We start from the raw sequence: 6444 nt of genomic DNA, 5'->3' as shown, positions 1-6444 counted from the left end.
CATGACTGTCAAGTCCACCACTAAACCCTGCCCCTAAGCACAACACCCACACATCTTTCAAATCCCTCCAGGGATGATGACTCAAACACTGCCCTGGTCAGCCTGTTCCATGGTTTAACAATCTTTCTGATGAAGAAATTGTCCCTAATATCCAACCTGAACCTCCCCTGGCGCAGCTGGAGGCTGTTTGCTCTCATCCTGTCCCTGTTCCCTGGGAGCAGAGCCCGACCCCCCCAGCTGTCCCCTCCTGTCAGGGAGTTGTGCAGAGCCAGAAGGTTCCCCCTGAGCCTCCTTTTCTCCAGGCTGAGCCCCTTTCCCAGCTCCCTCAGCCCCTCCTGCTGCTCCAGCCCCTTGCCCAGCTCCGTTCCCTTGCCTGGACACGCTCCAGCCCCTCAGTGCCTTTCTTGTGCTGAGGTTCCCATGTGTGCCCAGGCTCTGAGCTGTGGCCCCAGCAGTGCCCAGCACAGGGGACAGTCCCTGCCCTGGCCCTGCTGCCACCCCATGGCTGGCACAGCCCAGGTGCCATCGGCCTCTGCCCCGCTGGGCACACCTGGGCTCATGTCCAGCGCTGTCCCCAGCACCCCCAGGGCCTTTCCCAGCTCTGCAGCCCCTCTGCCCCCCTGGGCACACCTGGGCTCATGTCCAGCGCTGTCCCCAGCACCCCCAGGGCCTTTCCCAGCTCTGCAGCCCCTCTGCCCCCCTGGGCACACCTGGGCTCATGTCCAGCGCTGTCCCCAGCACCCCCAGGGTCTTTCCCAGCTCTGCAGCCCCTCTGCCCCCCTGGGCACACCTGGGCTCATGTCCAGCGCTGTCCCCAGCACCCCCAGGGCCTTTCCCAGCTCTGCAGCCCCTCTGCCCCAGCCTGGAGCTGCAGGGCTTGGGGTGACCCAAGGCAGGACCGGGCCCTTGGCCTTGCTGGCCCTCAGAGCACTGGGCTGGCCGTGGCTCCAGCCTGGGCAGATCCCTGAGCAGAGCCTCCTGCCCTCCAGCAGACCCACACTCCCACCCAGCTGGGTGCTGTCTGCTGCCAGCACAAATGCTGAACCTTGTTGAACCTCCTCTCACTTCCAGCAAATGCCATTTGGCTTGTACCACCAGCCCAGCAGCACAATCCCATGAGCTGACAATTTCCTGGGACAGGCAGCACCCACTGCTTTACCAGTCTCTTTTCCGATGCCTCTGTTTGCCTGAGCCTTGATACAATGCAACAAAAATTATCATAAATGGGGTAAACCTCAATGGAAAGAGAAATTGCATAGAACGCTGCTGCTAAGACCATGCTACTCTGCTTGCTTTACATATAGCTCATTTTCTTCATGCAGCAGAATTCCACCTTTGTGCTTCTATTGATGAAGGATATCTAAATAAATATCTCAGTAAATATGGAAGTGTTAATCTAAACAGGGTGAGCACCCACCAGTTCCTATCACCAAAATCATTATGCAGCAAATAAGCAGAACATAAAAGTGTTAACTGGGAGCTGAAGTAGCCCACCATAAACCTGTTATTGAAATCTGGAATTAGCACACTGCTACTAACACATACACTGGGGTGGCATGAAAAACAAACACAGGGCAGATTCCTCTATTTGATGCCCTTTCCAAAAAATTCCTGCAATGTCATCTCACAGTTTACAGCAAGGGTTGCACTCTTCTGCAGCAAACTTTGGTTTTGCCAGTGGAACAGATTGCAATTGACAGGTGAGAAAAGTGATGGTTGTAATCATTATACATCTGAATAATTCAATTTTCTACTGATTCTTAATTTAGTACTTCAGTAGTTACCAGGCCAACACAACACCTGCTAATTAGATACCTGAAATTCCCTCTAAGGTAATAGAGCAAGTCTTGGCCTTTGGGCTTGCAAAGGCAGCTGGCACCAAGTGAGTCAGGACAATGGCAAAGTGACATCTGCTTCTATAATGACCCAACTTGCCATTAACTACTGTCCATCCTCCAGGCAGTTCTCACTTTAGATGTCTGTGGTGCCAGGTTTTCCTTGGGGATTCTGCTTTTAAAAACAGCTGCCAAGCCAAACTGGAATCAAGATATATGTAAACCCTGGAGTTTGTTTATTTGTTGGCCTAAAATTTGATGGAAACAGATAAAAAACTAGACAATATCTTCAGAGGAACTTACAACAGTGGCTTCTCTTGGTTCTTCAACAGACCCTGTGTTTTGAAAGTGGGGTCAGGTGAGTTCTAAAGGCTCATGTATGAAATAAATAAAATCAGCCTGGCTTTTGTAAAGTAATTTACATGTAAAAAACATTAAGGTGTAAAGCACCCTTCTTTAGGTTCCCCTTTGACTTTTGGTTTTCCTGCTCCCTCACACATGTAGTAAAGCTGACACTGGTGTGTTAGGGGGAAGCCTGATAAATGTTTACAGGGTTGGTGAATAGCTTACCCCTCAGAACGCTCATCAACTGATTCTTGAATCTTCATCAAATTTGTATTCAGGGTTGGCTGGGACTCAGTGCATTACAGGGGAAGGATTCAGAATCCTGAGAAGCCTTTTAGCAGCTTAGTCATGTCCTCAATGTGAAATCACAGATCCATCCAAGCTGGGTGTCCTACTAACAGAAGAGCAGGCACAAAAGGGGCACTGACTTCTACTCAGTCACTTCTACATTTGTGCTGTCTCAGAGTGCATTCTTAGCAATTATTCAGGGGTGATAAAACTATTCCAAAAAGGTTACATCTCTTAAAAAGGTTACTTCAAACCAGAAAGGCTTCCCTCATTGCATTTTATTATGTTATAGTACTTGCACTGGGGGAGGAATAAAAAGTGTTTTAAAATCAAATAAATGTTACAAATAAAAGTAGTGGCAAAAGAAGTAACTCCATATAACTGACACGATTCCCATTACTGATCATTAAAAAAAAAATCTAGATTTTTTTTTAGAAGCAGTAGGAATGACAAGAGTGATGTATATGAAAGCAAGATCTGTGTTTATGGCCAAAATGAGAAATGTGAGGTGTAATGCAACCTTGTTACCTACATACATTTTCCAATTATTCCTGAAGCAGATTTACATTGCTATTTAATCATGGGTGACAGGCTTACAATGATTTTAAGCTTCAGGCGCTTTATGAAAGAAACTCAGCCTTTCTACTTTACCATGTACTGGAGATTAGGAGGAGGAGGTCAGAGTATTTTTCCTCAGTGGGTTATATTGCTGCAGATCATTAAACCTGGCAGATTTCTTTGTCTTTACCCACTGACATTAAGGTTTACATCCAAACTTTCAGGCAAGGATGCTCATCATAAGGCTGGAATTCAAATAAAAGTGCCCTGACTCTCCAAGCTATTGAGCACTTGTGACTTTGGAGGGTTTCTTGGCTCAAAAAGTGCAACTGAGGGTTTTAAACTTCAAGGAAGATTTTCCAGGAGAAGGCTCTATACAGCACCCACCAAGAAAGGACAGAATTGAGATGCAGTGAGGCCTTAAGTCAGTAACTATTAAACAGAAAGGAAAGCACTTCTGAAATCCCCTGAGCTGCTGGCTGTTGGAGGGCCAAAGAGCAAAATACTTTGTGATCCTACTTTGGCTGTGGTGATCAACAAGATTTATTGTTGAATCTAATGATTGCTGAGTCATAACATTTAAAGTTCCTTAACTGCTGTGGTTTTTCAACAAAATGATCCTCTCCCACATGTTTTTAGGCAGCTGTCTTATTAGATTTAAATCTTGCCTTCACTGCCCATGAGGCTACTGCCTGAGAAGTTAACTGAGTGTAATCACCTTTTTTTCACTGGTACAATTATTTCACTGAAATTTTTACATTTGGACTTCAGTAGTTAGAGCCTTTATTTGGTCTAATATTGTGAGTAATTCATATCCTTGAGGTTTGACTGCGTGGTCACAGCCAGCACAGGAATTAACATGCACTTTACTGAGATGTTTTCTTGTAAAATGTCATAGCAGCCACTTTTAAACTGCTTTTTTAGTACAGTATGTAAAGTGTTTCAGAAATATACACTAATATACTTCAGTCATTAATATACTTCAGTCATGACCTTTGAACTGAGAACAAGCAAAAAAGTTGGTTGTCTGAGGAAAAAACAAAACCATATGAAAAAAAAAATCTTAAAGGGTGCAGAAATATGAAGGGCACCATTTTTTGGAAAACATAATTAAAAAGATGCAACAGCCCTTCCAGTCATATTTAGGGAACAATTCTTCAGAATACCCTCAGTGCTCATGTGAAAAACAAAGTCATGAGCTTCACCTGACACCCAGAAGTGCTAGAGAAGCAGCAGAGCTTGTGGTGAAACTACTCAGTGCCTGAAGCACGAAATCTTGGGTGATAGCACAGAAAACAGATGAGTAAATATCATATGTTTAATGTCTGCTAGTACAGCAGCACTGAGCTGCTTTTAAACCTTGGACCAAGCACAGTGGGCAACAAATTTCTGTGCCTGTAAATCTACTCTTGGATTGTCTGTCACTTCCTACCCACAAGTCTGCTCCTGACAGTGCTACTGTTCCTGCCTTGATCCTGTTGAAGTCCTTCACTGGAGCAGCCACCGTCCTCTCCCAGAGAACAGGAATAAATGTATTAGACAAAAACGCCCCATCTGCCAAGAAAGATCCCAGGAAAACACCCAGATAGGTAATTTTCTCCTTTCAAAATTAGTTAAGTAGTTAAAAGTTGCTTTTATCCTGGGAGAAGAGTTCCCCAAGCTCAATACAGAGAGTGGCACCTCTCTTGGCTGCCCTTTGGGACATTCCTGCCCAGGAGTTCCCTGATAATCCTGACCCTCGTCCCCAGAAGATCCAGGAGCTCTCTAGGCAGAACCCACGGCACACCTAAGTATTATTTTCATTTCTGGGCTCCCCAGTGCAGGAGGAATATGGAATTACTGGAGAGAATCATGCCACTCATAATGAAGGGACTGGAGCATCTTTTGTGTGGGAGAGGGCTGAGAGAAGTGGGGCTGTTTAGCCTGGAGAGGAGTCAGGGGGAATCTCATCAGCGGACATAAATACCTGAAGGGAGGATGCAAAAAAGGTGGAGTCAGGCCTTTTCCACTGGTGACAGAAGAAAGGGGCACAAAGTACAGTAATTTCACGATTATAAGCTGCACCATTTTGACTAAAATTTTGGTCCGAACCCAAAGTGCGGCTTATAATCAGGTGCAGCTTATATATGGACAAAGAACAAAAAGTTGCTGTTTTAGTTTGGAGGACAGGTGTCTGCTGAGAAAGGCAGGAGCTTCTCTTTGAAATGGAGAATGTAAACCCCCTCCCTCCAAATTATTAAAATTTTTAAATCAAAGGGCTCTCAGGCAAAGATATGGGAATTAGGAATAACAGTTCTTTACTAGGGAAATTAAAATAGAAATACAGTACTACAAAGAAACAAACTCCAAACCCTGACAAAGTCAGAGTACAACCTGACACCCGTCAGGCAGGGTGTTGGTAGCAGTCCCATTAAATGGTGGCTGCATCCTCCTGCAGTGACAGATGTGATTCAGTTGGAGCAGTGCTCCTGTACAAGGTGCAGTTTCCCTCCGGAGGTCCAGTGGTGATGTGGAGAAATCCAGTTTCCCTCTGGAGTCCAGTGGAGAAAGGGGCTCCCTTAGTGTCCCAAAACCTCTGTTTTTATCTTGGTAAGAAATGTTGGGCTCTTCCCCCTGGCTGGAGCAACTTCCAATGGGATGCAGTAATTTTATCAGTCCCACAGTGGGACTCAATGGCCATGAGCAGAAAATGACTGGCTGGAGGAAGGATGGGTTGTGAAAAGATAAAGAACAATGCCCTGCCTGGTTTCAGTGGATGGCCCATTAGCAGAATATCTGCCGTTGAGATAAGGATCACTGCCCCCACCCTCAACAGATGGTGATAGAATAGATACCTTTTATCACACTCTGTATTGTAACGTGCGGCTTATGTATGGACAAAGAACGAAAAGTTGCTGACAGCTGGAAGTGCGGCTTATACTCAGTGTGGCTTATGATCGTGAAATTACTGTAAATCAGAGCAGGGTCTGTCACATCAGGAAACACTTGTTTTGTGTGGGTGACGGAGCCCTGGAGCAGGTTGCCCAGAGAGGCTGGGGAGTGTCCACCCTCGGAGATAGCCCAAAGCAATGGGATGCAGGTATCACTGCTTGAGCAGGGGACTTGGACCAGAGGACCCTAGAGGTCCCTTCTAGCCTCAGACACTCTGTAACTGTGGTTCCATCTAAGTGGCGTGGTCCTGAGCACCTTCTCTTCACTACCCTGTACAAGCTGGTGGCACAGCACTGAAAAGGGCATTTGCTAGCAGGAATGTCAGCTGGTCACCACAACTCATCTCTTTTTAATATAAAATCTAATATGCCAAGGCTTGAACCTCACCTATCTCGAAATTTAAGAGGAGATGAACTACTGAGAAGCGTCAGTGATGAATGCTTAGGAATTCAGCATGGAATCACTGAATAGTTCGGGGTAGAAGGGA

Source organism: Catharus ustulatus, chromosome 4, assembly GCF_009819885.2.
Source record: "Catharus ustulatus isolate bCatUst1 chromosome 4, bCatUst1.pri.v2, whole genome shotgun sequence".
Taxonomy (NCBI): Eukaryota; Metazoa; Chordata; class Aves; order Passeriformes; family Turdidae; genus Catharus; species Catharus ustulatus.
This window is presented reverse-complemented; position numbering follows the sequence as displayed.